The 23595-nt window shown below is 36.5% G+C and overlaps 1 protein-coding gene across 1 annotated transcript in view; it reads right to left on the bottom strand.

Moving 5' to 3' along the window:
• Window positions 1-23333, bottom strand: part of ABCB5 (ATP binding cassette subfamily B member 5) — a 137358-nt gene extending 114025 nt beyond the window's left edge. The window contains exon 1 of the mRNA XM_047847360.1: window positions 22759-23333. The gene's annotated coding sequence lies outside the window, so the exon portion shown is untranslated. The remainder of the gene's footprint in view (window positions 1-22758) is intronic.
• Window positions 23334-23595: the final 262 nt, after the last annotated feature.

Below are 23595 nucleotides of genomic sequence, written 5' to 3'. Positions count from 1 at the left end.
GAGATATTTTGACTGAATCTTACTTGTTAGGAAATATACCATATTGCCTATATTGATATAATTATAAATAGTATGGCTTTAAATTGCAGAGTAGAGTTACTAATTAATGAAATATTACCCAAGTGTCCGAAAAAAGCAAACAAACAGTACCGTTTTTAATAGTAAGCTTCTCCATGAAGGAATAAGGCTCAATGAGTCAATTTTTAGTGGCTGATAAATAAAGCATGATATGAATACATTGGCATACTTTTCCTTTTTCATAAATCAATGGTCATAATTTCACATAAGAAAAATTTACAACTGCCATACTTGACTTTACATTATCTCCAGTTATTTGACATATATGTAAGGGAAATAATAAAATAGACTCTACCAATCATTTGAATTTTACAGAAATTAACAGCTATACTAAAAGCCTTACAAATTCATAAAAAGAAATCAAAACAATTTGGGCTTACCTCAGTGAGTACATGATCTGTTCATTTAAACCAAAATTGTGTGTGGTTTCTCTCCTCAGCAAATACCTAAGTGTACTCTTAAACTGTGCTTTACTAAGCTTATTTTCTGATCATGCTGTAATATCTGATTATGACAATGGTGACTTTCCAGGTAAAGCACACAATGTTCTTCATGCCATACTGCACATGGGAAACAAAGTGAGCAAAAAACACCCCCACTGAGCCAAAGATGTAGTGTCTTTAATTTTCTTTTGTGCTTTTCTCAAATCTATATCATGTTCACTGACACATTCTTATTTAAAAAAAAAAAATTTTTACGTTTATTTATTTTTGAGACAGAGACAGAGCATGAACGGGGGAGGGGCAGAGAGAGAGGGAGACACAATCGGAAGCAGGCTCCAGGCTCTGAGTCATCAGCCTGGAGCCTGACGCGGGGCTCGAACTCACTCACGGACTGCGAGATTGTGACCTGAGCTGAAGTCGGATGCTTAACCGACTGAGCCACGCAGGTGCCCCACTGACACATTCTTATATTACAATTATTAGTTACCCTATTAGATTGTATTTCTTTACTTACTCCTTCATAAATTCCTTGAAAAAGGTATTAAGATTGCATCAGCTGCTAGTTTATAGAACTAAAAACATATGTTCCCTTCTCCTGAAGAACTCACATGCCCCCCTCCACTTTTTTCTCTATACTATGTCCTTGCTGCTCAGTGTGGTCCCAAGACCAGTAGCATCTGCAACACGTGGGGCTTTACTAGACATGCAGAATTAATTTTTTTAAATTATGGCAGAATATACATAAAACTTGATATTTTAACCATGTTTAAGTTACCATTCGGTGGCATTAAATACATACACAATGTGCAAGCATCACCAGTACAGAAATTTTTTATAATGCCAAACTGAAACTCTGTACCCATTAAAAAACTTTCCACTTTTTCTTTTCTCCAGTCCCTAGTCACCACCATTCTGCTTTCTGTCTCTATGAAGTTGCCTATTCTAGGCATCTCAGATAAGTAGAATGGTACCAATATTTTTCCCTTTGTGTCAGGCTTATTTCATTCAGCATGTTTTCAAGTTTCATCCATGATATGTCATGTATCAATGTTTCATTCCTTTTTTTTAAGTTTATTTATTTATTTTGAGAGAGAGGGAGAGAGAGAATCTCAAGCAGGCTCCACACTGCAGCTGTAGAGCCTAACATGGGGCTTGATCTCATGAACTGAGAGCTCATGACCTGAGCCGAAACGAAGTCGGACGATTAACTGAATGAGCCAGCCAGGTACCCCAAAGTTTCTTTCCTTTTAAAGGCATAGTATATATGTACATATACCACAGTTTGTTTACCCATTCATTTGTTGATGGACATTTGGATTGTTTCCACCTATTAGTGACTGTGAACAGTGCTACTATGAACATTGGTATATGAATATTGGAGCCCTCTTTCAATTCTTTTGGAGTTGAAGTGGAAATAGTGGATCATATGTCAATTCTGTTTACCTTTTTGAGGAACTGCCATACTGCTTTTCACAGTAGCTGTACCATTTTACATTCCTACCAGCAGAGCACAAAAGTTCCAGTTTCTCCATATCTTCACCAATACTTTTATTTTCTAGTTTATTGATAATAGTAATCCTGACAGGTATAAAGTGGTCTCATTATGGTTTTGATTTGCATTTCCCTAATGACTACTGAAATTAAGCATCTTTTATTTTTTTATTTATTTATTTATTTAAAAAAAATTTTTTTTTCAACATTTATTTATTTTTGGGACAGAGAGAGACAGAGCATGAACGGGGGAGGGGCAGAGAGAGAGGGAGACACAGAATCGGAAACAGGCTCCAGGCTCTGAGCCATCAGCCCAGAGCCTGACGCGGGGCTCGAACTCACGGGCCGCGAGATCGTGACCTGGCTGAAGTCGGACGCTTAACCGACTGCGCCACCCAGGCGCCCCATATTAAGCATCTTTTAATGTATTCATTAGCCATTTGTATGTCTTCTTTGAAGAAATGTGTATTTAAGTCACTGCCCATTAAACATTTTTTTTTTTATACTTAACTTGTAGTTCCTTATGTATTCTGGATATTAAATCATTATCAGATTATAGGATTTGCAAATACTCTCTCCCATTCTGTGGGTTGTCTTTTCAGTCTTGTAATTGTAGCCTTTGATGCACAAAAGTTTTTTATTTTGATGATGTTAAATTTATCTATTTTTGCTTTTTATTGCCTGGGCTTTGGTATCATAGTCAAGACATTATTACCAAATCCAATGTCGTAAAGCTTTTCTCTGTTTTTTTTTTTCCTAAAGGCTTGATAGTTTTAGCACTTACATTTAGATCTTTAAACCATTTTGAGTTAATATTTCCACATGGTGTAAAATAAAGGGTCTAGCTTCATTCTTTTATATGTAGATATCAAGTTTTTCCAGCACCATTTACTGAAAACACTGTTTTTCTCCACTGAATGGTCTTGACATCCTTGTTGAATATCATTTTATCATATATGTGAGAGCTTATTTTGGGGCTACTTTATTCCATTGGTCTATATGTCTTTATGCTAGTTCTACATTCTTTTGATTACTATAGCTGTGTAATATATTTTGAAATCAGGAAGTGTGACTCTTCCAAATTTGTTCTTGAAATTTCAAGATTGTTTTTGCTATTTTCAAGATTATCTTTGCTCTTTGCCATTTTGCTACTGTTTTGCTATTGTTCAGCTATTTGCTATTTTTGCTATTTGCTATCTTTTTAAAGATTGTTTTTTTATTTGCTATTAAAACTCTATAGGATTTTTAGGATGGGTTTTCCTATTTATGCAAAAAAATGTTATTGGGATTTTCATATGGGTTACATGAATCTGTAGATCACTTTCAGTAATACTTTCAGTCCTCTTAGATCTGTAGATCACTTTCAGTCATATTAATAATATTATAAGTCTTCCAGTCCATGAACATAGAATGCCTTTTCATTCATTTCTGTCTTCTTTCCTTGACTAAGTTTATTTCCAAGTATTTTATGATAATATTATAATGGAATTGTTTTCTTAATTTTCTTTCCTGATTGTTAGTGGCTAGAAAAGCAATTAATATTTTTTTAGATTCCACATATGAGATCACACAATATTTGTCTTTCTCTGTCTGACTTATTTCATCTAGCATAGTTCCTTCAAGACTCATCATAAATTGGTTTTTCCTTTTGTGAGGACTTCCTTTTTTATGGCTGAATAATATTCCATCATGTGTGTATGTGTGTGTGTGTGTGTGTGTGTGTGTGTGTGTGTGTGTGAATACACACCACATTTTCTTTATTCATTCATCTGTTGATGGACCTTTAGGTTGCTTCCATTTCTTGGCTTTTGTAAATAATGCTGCAATGAACATGGGGGTAGAGATATGTCAAGATAGTGATTTGACTTCCTTCTGATATATACCCAGAAAGGTAACTGCTGGATCATATGGTAGTTCTGTTTTTAATATTTTGAGAAACTTCCATATTGTTTTCTACAATGGCTGTACTGAATCATACTTTTTAAAATCCATTCCAGGGGTGCCTGTGTGGCGCAGTCGGTTAAGCATCCAACTTCAGCCAGGTCACGATCTCGCGGTCCGTGAGTTCGAGCCCCGCGTCAGGCTCTGGGCTGATGGCTCAGAGCCTGGAGCCTATTTCCGATTCCGTGTTTCCCTCTCTCTCTGCCCCTCCCCCGTTCATGCTCTGTCTCTCTCTGTCCCCCCCCAAAAAATAAATAAATAAACGTTGAAAAAAAAAATTAAAAAAATAAATAAATAAAATCCATTCCAGAGGGTGCCAAGGTGGCTCAGTCGGTTGAATGACTAACTTCACTCAGGTCATGATCTCACGATTTGTGAGTTTGAGCCCCATGTCGGGCTCTCTGCTGTTGGCATAGAGCCCTCTTTGGACCCTCTGTCCCCTTCTCTCTCTGCCCCTTCTCTGCTCGTTCTCTCTCTCTCTCTCAAAAATAAATAAAACATTAAAAAAAATAAAATCCATTCCAGAAATGCAGAATTTGGATCCCACTCTAGAACTACTGAATATTTTAACAAGATTCTCCAAGTGGTTTGTGTGCATGTAAAATTTGGAGAAGCACAACTCTAAAGTATTTAACAAAAAGTCTTGGTAAATAGAAGGCACTAATTCTCTAGAGGAAGTTTTCTTTCTGTTAAAACTAAGAATATAAAAATAAAGTTAAAAATGCACTGTGATGGTAACACATTGTTCTTATCTACTATCCACAGCAAGGTTTTAAAGTGTGAACAAAGGACCTCTGGTATCAGAATCGCATGTAGTGCATTTTATTTATTTATGAAAAAAACGTTTTTTAATGTTTATTCATTTTTTTGATAGAGACAGAGCGTGAATTGGGGAGGAGCAGAGAGAGAGAGGGAGACACAGAATCCAAAGCAAGCTCCGGGCTCTGAACTGACAGCACAGAGCCTGACGCAGGGCTCAAACTTACAGACCTTGAGCTCATGACCTGAGCTGAAGTTGGATGCTTAACCGACTGAGCCACCCAGGTGCCCTGCGTGGAGTACATTTTAAAAAATGACATACTGGTAAGTTTTAGCCATAGAATTAAAACAGGGCAATATCGTAAAGAATAATGTAGTAGATATACTGTCTAGTCAGAGAAAGCCTCTTAGAGAGGATAATGTTTAAGGTGAATTACAAGAAGGAAGTTGCCATATAGAGATCAAGAAGAGTATCCCAGGCACAGAGAGTATGATTTATATGGTAGAGAGAAAAAGTGCACTGAGGCAAAGGAATACAAGATGAAAGAAAATAATAGAACAGTGTGGAGGTCATCATTATATGGGAAGATATAGGATGGTCATGATGGCTGTCCTTTTGTTCCTCCATATCATCCAATGTTTCAAAAGGAACAGGGGATTGGTTTGAAACATGTCAGGTGTGAGATACTGATGAGATAATCAAGTAGTAATGTTCAAAAATCAACAGGTAATGTGAGAATAGAACTCAGAACACCTTATGTAGCCAAAGCAGAACCTGTCAGTCAGCCAGTCCTTACTGATGAATAACTATGCAGAAGTTATCATATCAAGTAATACAGAGGATACAAAGAAATATAAAATTAGAAAGAAATATTTTGTTTACAAGGGATCTTGCTTTTAAGAAAAATTCTGACTTCATATGCCAAGAGGGAAAGTCATATGACAAAATATCACTATTGAAATAAATTTTCTGAGTGGCACTTAATTAAGCAGGCTGGATTAGAATAATCTGATGCATAGCTAAAAGAGACTGGTTGGATGGAAAACAGGATTTCTGATTAGATAAAAGAAGATATGAACTTTATAGAAACACCGAAAGGAACATACTACTAGTAGTAGAAAGTATTAGTAGGGAGATTATTGTTGTATATGAACAAATTTCAGAAAAATTTTTTTGTTTCCTTTTTCTTCATAATGCTCTTCTTTCTGAAATGGAGGAGTGTTGGGGCGCCTGGGTGGCGCAGTCGGTTAAGCGTCCGACTTCAGCCAGGTCACGATCTCGCGGTCCGTGAGTTCGAGCCCCGCGTCAGGCTCTGGGCTGATGGCTCAGAGCCTGGAGCCTGTTTCCGATTCTGTGTCTCCCTCTCTCTCTGCCCCTCCCCCGTTCATGCTCTGTCTCTCTCTGTCCCAAAAATAAATAAACGTTGAAATGGAGGAGTGTTTTATACTCTTCACAAGCTCCAACTGTTTTCTTTTTTTTTTTTTTAATTTTTTTTTTAACATTTATTTATTTTTGAGACAGAGAGAGACAGAGCATGAACGGGGGAGGGTTAGAGAGAGGGAGACACAGAATCCGAAACAGGTTCCAGGCTCCGAGCTGTCAGCACAGAGCCCAATGCAGGGCTCGAACTCACGGACCGCGAGATCATGACCTGAGCCGAAGTCGGCTGCTCAACCGACTGAGCCACCCAGGCACCCCTCCAACTGTTTTCATATCCTGTAATATTTGTATACTGCAATTTCTCAAATGCTGTTCCTTTTCCCCCTCCATATGTCTAGCTGGACTGTAGAGTTAAGAGCTCTAAAAATATGTAAATCCAAAGAGATGGTTGATTTTATGTATCAATTTGGCTAGGCAATGGCATCTAGTTGTTTGATTAAATACCCATCTAACTGTTCTTGTGAAAGTACTTTTTAGATGTAATTAACACTTAAATTAGTAGAGTCTTGGTAAAGCAGATCACCCTTCATAATGTAGGTAGTCTTCATCTAATCAGTTAGAGGAATTAAGAGAAAAGGCTGAGGTCTTATGAAGAGGAAAAAATTCTGGCTTTAGATGGCCTTCAGTCTCAAAACATCAACTTCTTCCTAGAATTTCCATCCTTCTAGCCTGCTCTGAGGATTTCAGACTTGCCAGTCACCATACTTATGTAAGTCAATGCCTTAAAATCAATCTCTCTCTCTCCACACACACACACACACACACACACACACACACAGCCAGATATACAGATGCCTATATACACAGATAAACCCAATGGGATATATATAACCTATTGGTTCTGTTACTCTGAAGAACCCTAATCCAGCTAGTAAGACAGGAGCTTATATGATGACTAGTACATAGAGTGACTACTCTAGCAAGTGAAAAGAACATTATGACTTAAAATGGTTTCACTCCATGGATAAGAAGGGCCCTGAGGTTAGTCCTTAAAGTATGGTTAAGATTTCAATAAGTGAAGATGTGTGGAGGAGGAACAAGAATATTTTAGGATTGCAAAGGTGAATTATGTAACAACACAGGAATCAGACCAGTCTGGTTAGAATGAACAGTTTATGCACAAATGGATAAACAGATAAGGTAGATAAGATTGTAGAAGGCATTTAATCAATTTTTAAGGGCAAATATAATTTTCTGACAATGAGAGGGACACAGCCACTGGTATTTGGTATTACTCTTTAAAAAATTAATTAATTTTTAAATTTACATCCAAGTTAGTTAACATATAGTGCAACAGTGATTTCAGGAGTAGATTCTTTAATGCCCCTTACCCATTTAGTCCATCCCCCCTCCCACAATCCCTCCAGCAACCCTCTGTTTGTTCTCTATATTTAAGTGTCTCTTATGTTTTGTCCCCCTCCCTGTTTTTATATTATTTTTGCATCCCTTCCCTTATGTTCATCTTTTTTGTATCTTAAATGCCTCAAAGCAGTGAAGTCATATGGTATTTGCCTTTCTCTGACTAATTTTGCTTAGCATAATAGCCTCCAGTTCCATCCATGTAGTTGCAAATGGCAAGATTTCATTCTTTTTGATTGCCGAGTAATACTCCATTGTATATATATGGTATTTGGTATTATTGATCTAATATCATGGGTAGACTGGAAGGACTTGGGGAAAAACAAGATTCAAGTACATTCATTATGGTGCAGTGTCATAGCAGTAGAAAAGTCATATTTGAGAGACATTTTTAAGGGAAGGTTGACAGGATATAGATTCATAGAACGATAAAGAAGGAACAAAAAATAAAAATTCAATGACTAAGCTTCATTATATGAAATAAATGAGAAGCAAAGATGGAAATGGGCAAGTCAATAGAGGGAGGTGATTTTGGGGAACAGGTGATATTCAATTTAAAAATATGTTTGGGTTGATACTGGACTGTCCAAGTGAACATACCTGGCATACAGATGGAAATGTGGTATTGATAATTAGGAAAATTGCCAAGCTAGAGAGATACTTGTAATGGTTATCTTCACAGAAGGAAAAATTAAATCTTTGAGAATAAATTTGCTTTAATAATTTGACAATGGTATATAAAAGCACAGGTGACATGGTACAGTATAGATGCTCAGAATTTTCCTTCTAGAGTGGTGCCATCTAATAGAACTTTCTGCAAAAATGGGAATACTCTGTTTACTGTTCAAACAGAATATGGTAGCCAGTAGGCATGTGTAGCTATTGGGCACTTGCAATATAGCAGTGATAAAAATGATTTTCTATTTATATAATTTAATTCAAATTTAAGTAGTTATATATGGCAAAAGGCTATCATACTCAGAAGCATAGTTCTAGAATCAAACTGCCTAGACTCAAATTCTGGATTCCCCATTCACACTACACCTATAATTTTGGCTAAGTCATTTAATCCTTACTGAACAGCACTAAACACAGTGTTTACAACTCAATTAACACCTAGTGTCCTTCTTAAAATTACATAACTACTTGTTTTATTTTGCCACTTTTCAGCAAACAACCCATATCAATTAACACAAAATGTGATTGTAACATCACTATTAAAAAAAAAAAAAAAAAAAGCAAAGTCAGAGTTAGACAGGGATCAAAAAGATGAAATAGGAGCTTTCTACCATCTTCTTTTCAAAGCACACCAATCTAGACAATCATTCATATATAAGAGTGCCTTTGTGGAAGTCCAAGGGTCCAGTGGAAAAGTTCCAGCACACTGTTAGAGCAAAAAAATTCTAAGATAGGATGGATTGAAGAAAGTAAGAGAAACAGTGTCACTTTCTCAGCTGGGTTGGAAGCTGCTAAAGATACCTATTTCTTTTTTACCCCATCCACAATACTGAGGCATGCTACATAACTGCAGGGCAGGGAGTGGCTTGGAGAACAACATCCAGGGCTTGGAATGGAACATAAAAAAAGGAATGCAGATTCTATTAACTGCATGGCAGGAAGCCAACTCATGAGCTGCTGGGGACATCTTGCCTGCAGATCTCCCCTTAGGTGGCCCAGGGACACCCCAACATTCTACATGACTTACCCACACCCACCAACCCCAGGGGTAGTGGAAACAAGTCTCTGCAGACAGCTAATGAGCATATACATGCATAAAAGGCTTGCCTGACTCTGTAGGACTGGGAGACAACACACAAAACTGAGCACTATTCTAGGGAAAGCAAGCAAACAAGAAGCTGTCAGCATCTGGCTTTGCAAGAGAAGGCATACAATCTTAGGAATTTCCAAGGGGACAAGAAGTGGGGAGCAGGCATATCCATTGAAAAGGCCTGAGAATGCCTCAGAATCTCTAATACTGCTGATGGAGGTATTTTTATCCCTAAGCCAGTCAGTAGACAGGAGGAGGTGACTATTACTTTAAATATACAGATAGTATTCCAAGACTTTAAGGAGCATGAAAAATCAAGGAAACATGACACCACCAAAGGAACACAATGATTTTCCATTTCCCAAAGAAATGGAGAGCTACAATTTGCTTGATTAAGAATTCAAAATAGTTGTTTCAAGGAAGCTAAGTAACCTATTATTAGAAAATACAAAGAAAGTTCAATAAAATCAGGAAAACAATACCTGAAAAAAATGAGAAGTATAACAGTGAGAGAAATCATAAAAACAAAAAACAGAAATTCTGGAGCTGAAGAATACAATGAATAAAATTAAAAAAAAATGCAATAGAAAGCATCAATAGATCACTGTATCAAACAGAAGAAAGAATCTATAAAGTAGAAGACAGGTAGGTCATATAAAATTACCAGTCAGAGGAGAACAAAGAAAAAGAATGAAAAAGAGTGAAGAAAGCCTATATGAATAATAGGACATCATTAATGGAAACAATATAGGTCTTATTAGAGCCCTATAAGGAGAAGAGAGGGATAAAGGGACAGAAAGCAAATTTAAGAAGTAATGACTGAGAACTTATCAAATCTAGGGAGAGATCTAGACATCCAAGTTCATGAGGTGAAGAAATTCAAATTCTTCACATACAAGGGAATGCCCATAAGGCTATCAGTGGATTTCTCAGCAGAAATCTTGCAGGTAAGGAGGGAGTAAGATAATACATTCAAAGTACAGAAAGAGAAAAAAACTGCCAACCAAGAATACTTGAGCTGGCAAAGTTGTTCTTCCAAAATGAAGGAGAGTTAGATTTTTCCCAGACAAACAAAAGCTGACGGAATTTGTCATTACTAGATCTGCCTTACAAGAAATGCTAACAGGAATTCTTAAAACTGAAATGAAAAGAAGCAAATATATAAAATTAACATAAAAATATAAAACATACTGATAAAGTATGTACATAGTTAAATTCAGAATACTCTATACTGTAATGCAATGGTCTGTTAATCACTTTAGTGTAAAATTTAAGGTCAGAAGTATTAAAAATAATTATAGCTGTAATAATTAATTATTAGATACACATTATAAAAAGAGGTAAATTATGATGTTAAAACATAAAATGTTGGGGAGAGGGGTTTTTGTATGTGATCAAAGTTGCTATCTGTTTCAAATAGACTGTTATATCCAGAAGATGTTTTATGTTGGTCCTCCCTAATTGCAACACATGGTAACCACAAAGCAAAAAACTACAGTAAGTATACAAAGGACAAAGAGAAGTCAATGAAACCACACTACTACAGAAAAATCATTACTTCACAAAGGAAGGAAGAAAGAGAGGAAGAAAGGAACAAAGGAACTGCAACACTGCCAGAAAAAAATTAAAAAGATGGCATCAGGAAGTAAGTACCCATTAATAATTACTTAAATGTTTTCAATTCTTTAATCAAAAGGCACAGAGTGGCTGAATGAAAAAACAATGAAAAAACAAGACCAAACTATATGCTGCCTACAAGAGATTCACTTCACCTCTAAGGACACACATAAGCTCAAAGTGAAGGGATGAAAATGGATATTCCATGCATTTGGAAATTAGGGGTGGCTATACTTATATCAGACAAAATAGACTTTAAGTCATAAACTGTAACAAGCAATAAAGAAGATCATTATATAATGATAAAGGGGTCAATTCATTAAGAGGGAATAAAAACTGTAAATATTTATGCACTCAACACTGGAACACCTAAATATATTAAGTACTAATAAATGTAAGGGGAAAAATAGACAATGGCACAATTATAGTTGGACGCTTTAATACTTCACTTTCAACAATGGATAGATCATCCAGACAGAAAATCAATACTGAAACAACGGACTGGAACTTTAGATCTAATGGACCTAACAGACATCTACATTATATTCCACACAATAGCAGTGGAATACATATTCTTCTCAAGTGCACATAAAACATTTTCCAGGTTACATCATATGTACACTCATAAAACAAGTCTTAACAAATTTAAGAAAACCGAAATGATACAAGCATCTTTTCTGACAATAGTATAAAATTAGAAATTAATAATGGAGAAAAACTAGAAAATTCATGAATGTGTGTAAATTAAACAACATACTCCTAAACAACAAATGGATCAAAGAAGAAATCAAAAGAGAAATCCAAAAATATCCTGAAACAAATGAAATGGAAACACAATATACCAAAACTTATAAGATGCAGCAAAAGCAGTTCTACGAGAAAAGTTTAAAGTGATAAATGCCTACATTAAGAAAAAGATCTCAGGATTCTTGGGTTGCTTTGGTTATGCATCTGACTCTTGGGTCTCAGATCAGGTCACAGTCTCACAGTTGTGGGACTGAGCCCCAGGTCAGGCTCTACACTGATGGCATGGAGCCTGCTTGGGATTCTCTTTCTCTCTGTCCCTCCTCTGCTCTCTCTCTCTCTCTCAAAAGAAAAAAAAAACAAGAAAAAGAAATATCTCAAATGAACAACCTAACTATAAACTATTAGGAACTAGAAAAAGAATAAACCAAACCCAAAGTTAGCAGAAGGAAGGAAATAACAGAAATCAGAATGAAAATAAATGAAATTGAGATGGGAAAAACAGTAGCAAAGGCAAAAGAATCTAGAATCTGGTTTCTTGAAAAGATAAACAAGGTTGACAAACAGTAGCTATACTAAGAAAAAAAAAGAAGATTAAAATGTGTAAAATCAGAAATGAAAGAGGAGATATTATAACTGACACCACAGAAATACAAAAGATAAAAAGAAACAATTATAAAATAAAGAATAATTGAACACCAACAAACTGGATAACTTAGAAGAAATGAATAAATTTCTAGAAAAAAATATAACCTACTGAATAATTAAATAGCAAAGGGACTGAATCAATAATCAAAAATGTCCCAACAAAGAAAAGCCCAGGACCAGATGGTTTCCCTGTAAGTTCTACCAAACACTTAAGAAGTAACACCAATCCTTCTCAAACTATTTCAAAAAATTAAATAGGAGGGAACACTTCCAAGCTCATTTTACACGACAGCATTATCCTGATACTAAAGCTAGATGAGGATACCACAAGAAAGAAAACTACAGGGCAATATCCTTTTTGAATAGAAATGTGAAAATTCTCAACAAAATACTAGCAAACCTAATTCAACAGGACATTAAAATGATCATATACCAGGGTTTTTATAAGCCCTAGTAATCCATGTTAAACACTCAACCCGATATAACATGAATGATTAATAAATGCTAGCCATTTTGATTAATGTTTAAAAAAAGCAATAAAACAACAACAAAAGGATCATATACCATGATCAGGTGGGATCCATCCGTGGGATGTAAGGATGGCTAATTATATCCCAATCAATAAATATGATACATCACAATAATAGAACAAATGATAAAAATAATATGATCAGCTCAATAGATGCATAATAGAAAAAGTAGTAGACAAAATTCAACCTCTTTCATGATAAAAGCTCTCAACAAATTGGATGTAGAAGAAAATGTACTTCAACATAATAAAATCCATGTATGTTAGGCCCACAGCTAACATCATACTCAATGGTCACAGTTTAAAAGCTTTTCCTCTAAGATCAAGAACAAGACAAGGGCAGGAATGTAAATTGGTTCAGTCATTATGGAAAACATTATGAAGTTCCCTGAAAATATTAAAATAGAACTACCTAATGATCCAGCATTCTACTTCTGGGTATATATCCAAAGGAAATGAAAACAGTGTATTGAAAAGATATCTGTACTCCCATGTTTATTGCAGCATTACTTACAATAGCCAAGATATGGAGACAATCTAAGTATCCCTAAAGAAGATGTGGTAAATGTATAAAATGGAATATTATTCAACTCTGACAAAGAAGGAAATCCTGCCATTTGGCTTTGAGGGCATTATGCTAAGTGAGATAAGTCAGACAAAGAAGGACATATCTCACTAAAAAATGGAACCCAAAAAAGCTGAATTCTTAGAAACAGAATAGAATAGTTGTTTCCAATGGCTGGGAGGTGGGGTAATCAGGAAGATAATGATCACAGAGTGCAAACTTGCAGTTAGAAGATGAATAAATTCTTGAGATTTAATGCACAGCATTGTGATTATAGTCAATGATACTGTATTACATACTTCAGGGTTGCTAAGAGACTAGACTTTTTTTTTTTACTCATTAAAATCACTTTATTTGAAGCCCAGATGGGATAATTAGCTTTTTTTTTTAAGGATTATAGTAAATACTTAATAAGTGAATGTAACAAGTTGGAGTCATTAAACTTAAGATACTACATCTTAAATGTTCTAAACACCAAATGAAATTATAATTTTGTGATATGGTGGAGGTATTAGCTAATGCTATAGTGGGAATCATATTGCAACACATAAATGTATCAAATCAACACTTTACATTTATACAATGCTATATGTCAATTATGTCTCAATAAAAAAGAATAGTTAACAAAATAAGAAACTTCACTGGGGTGTTAATAGTAGAAAAGCTACCCTAGCTAGATAGATTTAAGAAGATTTTGAAAAATAATGACTACATGATTCAAAAGATAGAATACAGTAGAAATAAAGTAGTATTATTCTTTTAATCTTTATAGAATTATTGGATACTAAAATTTATCATAATAATAAACAATGTTACCATTATAAGACATATTTAATTTTTAACCTTTAAAGTATATTTGAGATATGAGTTCTCTCAAGAAAAAGTCTCATCGGAAATTCATCACAACTTATGAGCAAGAATTAAAAGCAGAATATCAGTTTTCCATCTCAAATATTCCTGATGATGAAAAGTTCCAAAATCATATATAGTTTTCAGACATAATAAATAATAAGAAAAGCTATGTAGAAGAGAAAAAAAGTATTGTGAGAAAATATTACTTTCACTTACTTCAGATCAATGTCTACTTAGCAAGACAAATATGCTGTATAGTCACTGTAGGACCTATTAGCAGCTGACAGTGTTTGGAAAATTATGGTTCTTCACTGTCATGTTAGACTTTAAAATTTTCACTGCCATTTTCAATAAAAATTTTAGAATTATTCTTTTATATTGGAAGTTCATTTTATGATTTCATATTGAGGAAAGTATCAATTTTTATCACTCAACTTTTGGCATTGGTACAAAGTATATATATGTATGTGTGTGTGTGTGTGTGTTTATGTAAACATGTATATTTATATATTCAAAACACCTCTAGTATTATGGGAGCATAGTGTAGTGGAAAGTTAAAAAAAAAAGTCTTTGTGAGAAAGTTTCTTTTAGTAACACCATAGTCTTCCTTCTGCTTTATAGTATCAACCCACAATATCAACTAAATTCTCAGTAGGTTTGCTTACCACATTTTCCCGTGAATTCTAACCCTTGTCCCTCTAAAATTCATGGGAATAGAGTGGTCAGTTTACTTTGGTCTGAGCCTAAATGCACACTTTAAAGTGCCTTGTTAAAAAACAAAACAAACAAAAAAAAACCATTAAAAATCCTCCTACTCTAGAAGTGCTCTGCCAAGACTAACTCAAAGCCACAAAAGATTAAAGTTTGGTGCCAAACTGGGACCTGTAAGAACTGTGTGATCCTTTAACTCAGCAAAAATTCCATCTTTAACAGAAACTCAGAATATTAAACATAAGAATACAAAGTAATTTTCCAGACTAAGAGCATTTGGGATAAAACCACGGAACTCTACAAAGAAATTCCCCAAGTGAAAGTCTTTCTTTGGAGTAAAATGAAAGGATCATAGCAATCTCTAGAGAAGAGACAAGGTCTTCCACAGGGCAGAAAGCTGACCTTGCCATAGAGTTATTTTCTGATCTGGGACTCTACATGTTTACTCTGTTTTCTAATAAAGTAAGTACTTATAATGGTGACTGATCATTTGTCCATTAGCTATCTTTTCACATTAGGAACAAATTTATTGTTTTACTCTTTGAGTTGCCAACTGTAATAAGAGCTCCAAACATTAGTGGTGCTTGTAGCATACGTGAGTGGGTGGCTTATACACCAGCTCTGTTTTGAGCATTACCCTGCTATGCACTGTGAAAAGTATTTTATGGAAGCTTCAATAAATATTAGATATTATTACTATTATGCAAATGATCTTATTTAGTCATTGCTTTATTAGCCTTATTTTTACAAGAGGAACTTGAAGCTTTGAAGACTTAAATAACATTGTTAACACAACTGTGAAAGTGGTGGAACCAAATTTGTCTATTCTAAAACCTAAACTCTTTTTTAAAAAATATTTATTTCGAGAAAGAGAGAGAGTGCAAGCTAGTGAGCAGGGGAGGGGCAGAGAGAGAGAGAATCCCAAGTAGGCTCCACACTGTCAGTGCAGCGCTTGACATGGGGCTTGATCTCACAAACCACGAGATTATGGCCTGGCCAAGATCAAGAGTCAGACACCTAAGCCACCCAGGTGCCCTTAAAACCTTAAGCTCTTAACCAGTGAGCTATAAATTTGAAAGTCATCCTATAAATTTGAAAGTCACCATGAACTCTGACTTTACAGTGGCATTCTGGGGCACACTAATTTCTTGGATTCAAAAGGCAAAAGAAAGTCCTACTCTTTCAGCTGCATTGAGGCTCCTATTTTGTTTTACTCAGTCTGTGAGCAAACGCTCATGACAGCAGTCAGAAGTTGAATCTTACTTATAAATCGGAACATATCCTATACCCTCTATTTCACATACACATTGTGAGAATATAATGACATAATGTAGATGAAAGAGATCTAGAAATCATAATGCAACTTCTTTACAAATGGAAAGCATCACAGGATTGTACTGTCTTCACGCCTATACTTTAACACTAATATTATTTACTGAACTTTTTATTCTTCACTAGCTATTGAGCTAAATGCATTGTATATATATTTGCTCCTTCAATCCTCACCATAATTCTATGAGGCAGCATTGTAAACCATTTTAAAGATGAGGAAACTGAGATTCAAAGTATTTAGTTTGCCTTAACTTGGATAGTCATTCAGTGACTGATTAGGAGTTTTTATCCATTTATGTATGCATTTGAAGAGGAGGTATTAATGATACATCTATATGGAGATACATGTATATACTTATCTACATATAAAATAAATATTATCAGCCCAACATTTAGAGAGAAGCTGCTACTAGAAGATACCTTACAACCCAAAAGCTGATGGCTGATTGTAGACATGGCTCAACGATGAGTCTTTAGAAGGACGTAACGTAGGCTACTGGTTTCTCTGTGATTATTAAACTATGATTCTTGCAGCGCCTGTGTCAGGATGCAGGCTTCTTGATAAAAATGCAGATTCCTGATCCTCTGCTCAGATTATTGAATTGGAGTCTCTGTAGAGTATGAACCATGAATATACATTTTAACAAGCTCTACAAGTGATTCAATGCAAATTATAGTTTGAGATCCATTGCATAAAGTAATGAGCACTGTGGTTCTATCCTTGGTTGTTTTATATATAGAACTTTTTTTTTAAGTTTCTCTTCTAAATGGAGGAAAAATAACTTCTCAGGGACAAAGATGCTTTTACTTCAAAATATAAATTTATTTCATAATATGAATTTATGAAAGATTACATTGGGGCGCCTGGGTGGCTCAGTCGGTTGGGCGGCCAACTTCGGCTCAGGTCATGGTCTCGCGGTCCATGAGTTCGAGCCCCGCATCAGGCTCTGTGCTGACAGCTCAGAGCCTGGAGCCTGTTTCAGATTCTGTGTCTCCCTCTCTCTGATCCTCCCCCGTTCATGCTTTGTCTCTCTCTGTCTCAAAAATAAATAAACGTTAAAAAAAAAATTTAAAAATAAAAAAAAAAAAAAAGAAAGATTACATTAATGTAGCTCTGGTGTGTAAAATATCCCAGTCAGACAGCCAGGCACTCATAAATGTATTTCATCCATCAATAGGCCATCAATTCCATTTTCATTTAAACATCAGTTAAAAGGAAAGGTATAATTGACCACAAGATTAATTTCCTCCATGCAAAGAAACAGCAGCTAGTCACACGTGGGGACCACTTGCTTGTTAATAGGTCCTTCTGTAAATAAATTACACAATTAAATCACAGGATCTCTAAGTGAACAATTAGGCAAGTTGATAGAAGCAATACTTTTTCCTTCTGAGTTTTATAAAGGTTTCTGAAATCATTTTTAATTCACAAGAGGGAAAATTACTTTTCCTTAGATGACTCACAGTATTTTATTCATATCAAAAACAGATTATAGAGACTTCTGTGTATCATGAATCTAGCTTAATGTACTTCGATTTTACTGAATTTTTCCTAAGGAATATAGAGTGATTCATTCCAAAACAGTCTCAATGGAGTTGAATTTTCCTCTCTCCTCAAGTTTCACCTTAAAAGGAAAACGTATCTCAAGGAAACCTCTGAATATTATCAAAAAGTATTAGATCAGTGATACATTTACTAATGGAAGCTAATTTGCCAAACAGTTAACGAGATTGGGGGAGGGGGCTGCAGCTCAAAATGTACCTAGGATTTGTTTTAATCAGGTATGGTAAAACATCCAGATATGGAAATGATTGTCATGAAGAAAGAAGTTTATACTCATAGATCCCCAGAAAAATGAGGCATGCCACTCCACTCAGGGGACACAGGGAAGTACCAAAGCTGGCCAGGAGGCAGAGAAATCAGGGGAAACTCTGCACAAGAGACTTCACTGTGGTTTCCATGGGAAAGGTATAGCAAAACAGGATAAGTAGGCTTAGAATTGACTAGTTTGAATAATTTCATCAGATTCTGGGGGTTAGGGGCTGGCTGTCTCTAGTTGTCTGGTATTGGTCTTGGGGTAATTAGGGCAGGGGGATAGTGGCTTGTTCAGCATGTGATAGCCTAATTAAGGAGATGTTTGAAGGTATGGGCTCTGGATTTGTTCACACATGAAAGGAGCACTCCAGGATGAATTCTTTGCTATCTCTAGGAATTAGCTAACACTGGGAGGGGCAGTTCCTTCAGGGTTAGCAAGGCCCCAAGACCTCAAAGCATCAGAAAATACAGAAAATAAAAGAGCATGATCAATACAGCAGAAGTTCTTGTGCTGTTGCTGTAAACAGGAAAGTTACTGAATTCAAATGTTAGATATACTTGTAGCATGTGTGGGTGGGTGGTTTCCTACATACCATCTCTATTCTGAGGTCATGTGTTAATGTTCTATTACTTCTCAAAGAGTGAAAGGGCACTTTTTAAAACTTGGCTTTAAATTCTTAACAAACTTAGTATTGTAATAGCATTTTAAATTTAGCAAGAAAAAAAATTAAAATCTCCAGCAGTATTTGGTATCCCGGTCCATCTGTTCTGAAATTCTATGTGTGGCCAAAGAGAAGTACTAATTGGTTTTCTTCCTTGCAGCACCAAACACTTGACTATCCTAATTAAGGAAGGAGGAGACCTGGGAAAACTTGTAAATCTGAGGAACAGCTACATCTCAACAGTAGCCACTATAGGCATTAGCTAAGGCAGGGCATTAGCTAAGATTGCATTGGTCTGTTGACGAAAGGGATACTTTATCCTGCAGAGTTCCTTCCTTGTCTGGTCAGAAAGGTAGTTTTCCTTTTACTGTACTGGAACATCTATGACTGATTCTATGTTTCTTGGAAGACTGGATTCTGGTACTACAGAAACTTCTGCAGAAGACTGAAAGACTTCAGCATGAGGAACAGCAGTAGTATGGCGTGAATTATTTTAGCACTGATAGTGTGAACTGGGTTACCTACTTGGCTTATTCTTCAAATTTTTATGTATTAAACAACAAGACAACAACATAATTTTTCCCGAGGGAAGTATATTAACTAGGACTGTTTAGGTTAAAAGTGATTGAGATGTCACACATCTCTTTCTCTAGCTGAGCAAACTTTCATTATGTTTTCTTATGAGTAAATCAGTACCTGTTCCTCCCTGGTTAAAATCAGTGAACTAAATTTGTAGTAGATTGAGATACAAGTAATAAAGCTTAAAACAAAGTTTATTAAATAAACAACACAACAGCAATTGCCTCTCCCTGCTAAAGGGGAAGTTATTGACTATAGATTGCAGAATTTTATTGCCAAAAAGGATCCTAAAGCTCAAGGGTTCCCTGCTTAGTTTTATATCAGAGTATCTCCTGGGGATCTTTGAAAAATACAGAATCTGAAACTCTATCTCAGCTCTACTGAATCAGAATCTTTGGCCATCTTTGGTATAATGCCCAGAAGTGTGTATTCTCTAAAAGCTCTCTGGGTTTCTGAGATGTGTGGTTGGGTTTGGAGTTGACTGATCAGAACTTTACCAGAATGCCTCTTAATACTGGAGCATTAAAAAAAATACAGACATCAGAGCTCCACATGAGACCTATTGGACTAAATGTCTGGGAAAGGATATAACAACATGTATGTATTAACATACACACACATATAATATAATAGTAGTCTTACTTAATCCTGAGCTTAGGCTAGAGAGAATTATTATCTTCAAGTTTTGGATTCAATCTTAGAAGACCACAGCGGTCTGTTTATACTCACAAAAGGGGGTATATTTCATTATTTGTTCAAAATATTCGCTGTGCCTCCCTACTATGCCCTTCTCTGGAGCCCATCCAGAGAAGTACAGAAGAGTACATTTACTGTTTCACTGACATTAGCCTTGATTCTATAACTTGCTTTGACTGAGAAATGTGAGTGCAAGAGGCCTGTGCCTCTTCCAAGAAACTCTGAGCCATCGCAGTCAATTTATTTTTTCCCTTTGCCACCAGACTAGCATGTTGTTAGTGGCTGCTACTTCAGCCTGCATCACTGAATACAAAGACTTGGAACAGAGCTCTAGCCAATCTACAACGATTGTTAATGTGAGTACAAAATAGACCTTATTTAACTCCCTTAGATTTTGGAACCCTCACCCCCATCCCCTATTCCCTCTTCTGTAACAGATGAAAGAGTGAGAATTAGAACCCAGGTCTCCTGCCTATGCCTTGCTGTTTCTATAGCACTCAAAAGGAGAAGATAACTGCATTTGTCCTAGGTGGGGAGGGGATTATCTGCTCCCATTGCTAGAGGTGAAACTGGGGAGAAGTGTGTTTTTGGTATACTCAAGTAGAATTTAAAATAGAGATCTCAAATTTCTTCCAACTCAGAAATTGTATTGCTCTTTCACATTCCCAATAAAATATCACTGCCCATTGCTATTACCTGGGCTAGTAATATTTGTGGAGGTATGTAGTTGAATCCTAACTGGCATTAATCTGTGGGGCTGGCTGGGAAATAAACCATGGTATATAACATTCCTTATATGGAAACAAGTTCCAAATAGTAGGCACAAAAGGTGAACTTCTGAAACAAGCTCTTGCTTTTTTATTTCAGGCTTCAGATAAAATAGAGAATACTCAGATGATCTTTTCCAACAAAATATATACATTTTAAAAGGGTGATTGTGATTCACATTCTGCCCACAGGAGGGCCACAGAAGTTAGCACTTCACAATATTTTCTTGCAATAAATTGGTTCACATATTCATTCCTACAGCTTTTTTCTCCCTCCACAAATCCAGATTAACTTTACAATTTATAACTTGAGTTAAAAAATTTCAAGTTTTCTATATAAAAATTTCAGTCTGTTCCAGTTCTTCTAAACCCTTCATTACAATTCAAATTGTGATGTCTACAGATCAGAATTCCTATTTCATTTTCATAGACTTATTTTCCCCAAATGCATTATTTTGAAGTTTTAGTATCTGAAACTAAGAGAGATGATGGAGAAATAATTTTAATCAGAATCAAAGTTAATTACTGACAACTCAAAATTTAAAAGCCAGGATTTTGGTATTTCAAAATATCGAATTGGAAACATGAGGACAATTATTCTTAGTAAAATGTAAATAATCATCATTATTTGACTATCATTTATTGGCTACCTACTCTGTTAGGTCTGTCATAACTACTATGTAACTTTAATGGGAAGAATTGGCATTTGATCCCAAGTCCCTCAGAAGCCAAAGTCCGCAAGCTTTCCTTATACCACATTGCCTTTCTCCCATTTGGCTTTGAAATGAGTTTCTACTCTGGCTATCATATTTATCATCTCAAGTTTCTTCCTCAATTACATATTTTATTTCCAAAATAAATATTTATGCACATAAAATTCTATCCTAACAGGAAGCAGAGAATTAAAAATCACATAATCGCCATGAAAGCTCTGGTGATCTTCCTACGGGAAAGGGAAGTTGTGGTTTGCAAGAAGCACATGCAGGGACCCTTTACAGCAGTTTGTGGGCCGTTGGACCACAGAAGGTTAGGGGAAGGCACTTGGAAGGCAGAGAAAATAATATGTATTTGAGATATCTTTTTAAGCAAGCACAAGTTATGGGAATAATTTGATTTATTAAATAATCTGCAACATTTTCTCTATAAATGTCCAATTACTAAAAAGTCAGAAGCCATGAAACCTTCTAACCACTAGATGTCACTGTTGCTCATGAAATAGAATTGCCCAAAGAATAGTTTGAGGAATGCCTCCTGTCATCTTCCCTGAAGTTTACCCTTCATCTAAGAGCTATGAGAGATATAAAAGAGATCAAACATATGGGCCCTGATGCGGAACTTGTGTTTTCCTTGGAAGAAGAGAGAGAGCAAACTTATATGAATAATTAGAGTATCACAAAAAATGGCATTCATTTGTGTATACTTACAGATACATATATTGGGTGGGGGTAGTAGGAACTGTAAGATCTCAGTAATAAATGTAAACAGGAGTGGCTGTGGATGGTTCCACAGAAGTGGGACTTGGATGATGTTCTAAGGGATAAAAGATGGCCTAGGTAAGAAGAGAGCAAGATCATTCCAAAGAGGCATGGTCTGAGCCGAAGCACGGAGGTGGAAATAGAGAGCTGGAATAAAGTGGAAGAGGGGGAGTTGGCTGTGGAGGAGACTGATTGTACAGGACCAGAAACAACCAAGAGGAGCGTTGTAATTTACCCTCCCTCCTGAATTTGCCTCTAAAACTTTCTGAGCAGAAGAGTGATATGAAAAATACTCCATTGGAGGAAGATTAACTGTTTGGATATTGGGGTCGGGTACCAGCTAAGAATCACAATTTATGTCATTCCCTGGTAAATCATTATTTGAGGTTTCTTCACTGTGTAATTACTTTATCCTGGTCCCTGGTCATTTGTTATGGTTCCCCTCCCGCCAAATCTTGATCCGGGTTTAGGAATAACACTGGTACCTGTTGGTCTTCATCTAGAGCAGAGGCTTCTGCTTCTGGTCTGTTCTTGTCGCCAGAGACTTGCCTTCCTCTGGCTGATTATTTACAAAATCATCTGAATTTGCTCTCAGGGACGTTCAGTCAGGCAGCTCCCTCTGAAAAGCATCAAAGATATGCTTTCACCTCAGGGAGAGCACGTCTCCAGAGGCTCCTCTCTTCCAAATGTCCTAAAACAAGTGGGTGACTGTTTCACGAGGTTTTCTCTTTTGCTGGGAGTCCACATTATAAAGTTCTGAGAGCAAGGAAAACAAGCCTTTCAGATTGTCAGGCTCTTTAATGAGGTGCTCTGCGGAGGGAAGAACGGCAGACACAGGCTGGAGGACGTGGCGTGGCGCTTTTAGAGGGTCAGCCCGCATCGTCGGTCTGGTAGCGGGATTCCACCATCTGGAGGCCATCTGCCTCTCTGCGTCTCACAAGCCTCCCGGCAGCCCCACTGCTGCATCCTGTCCTCAAGTAAATAAGCCATAAAGGTGCTGGAAGGACCAACACGATGAAGACTCCAAAGACGCCGCCACCCTGTGTAAGCAGAGGGCCAACGATGGGGTCGCAGCCCTGTGGCGGGAGTCTGAGTCCTTCCGGCGGAGGTTTGCGCCCAGTACATCCGGGTCCTCCCGCACGGTATCTTCGCTTCCGGTGGCGTTGCTTTCCCGCCACAGCTGACTGAGCCGTCACAGCCTGGGGAGAAGCTGGGTTCCTGCACGTGGTGTGGAGGACGGAAGCGCCTGGGGGAGGAGTTGACGGTAAGGAGAACGGGGTTGTTAAACGGGGTGGCGGGCAGTGGTAGTATTTGTTTGCCGA

Source organism: Prionailurus viverrinus, chromosome A2 (genome assembly GCF_022837055.1).
Source record: "Prionailurus viverrinus isolate Anna chromosome A2, UM_Priviv_1.0, whole genome shotgun sequence".
NCBI lineage: Eukaryota > Metazoa > Chordata > Mammalia > Carnivora > Felidae > Prionailurus > Prionailurus viverrinus.
Note: the sequence above shows the minus strand (reverse complement) of the source record. Positions and strands in the feature narration are given on the sequence as shown.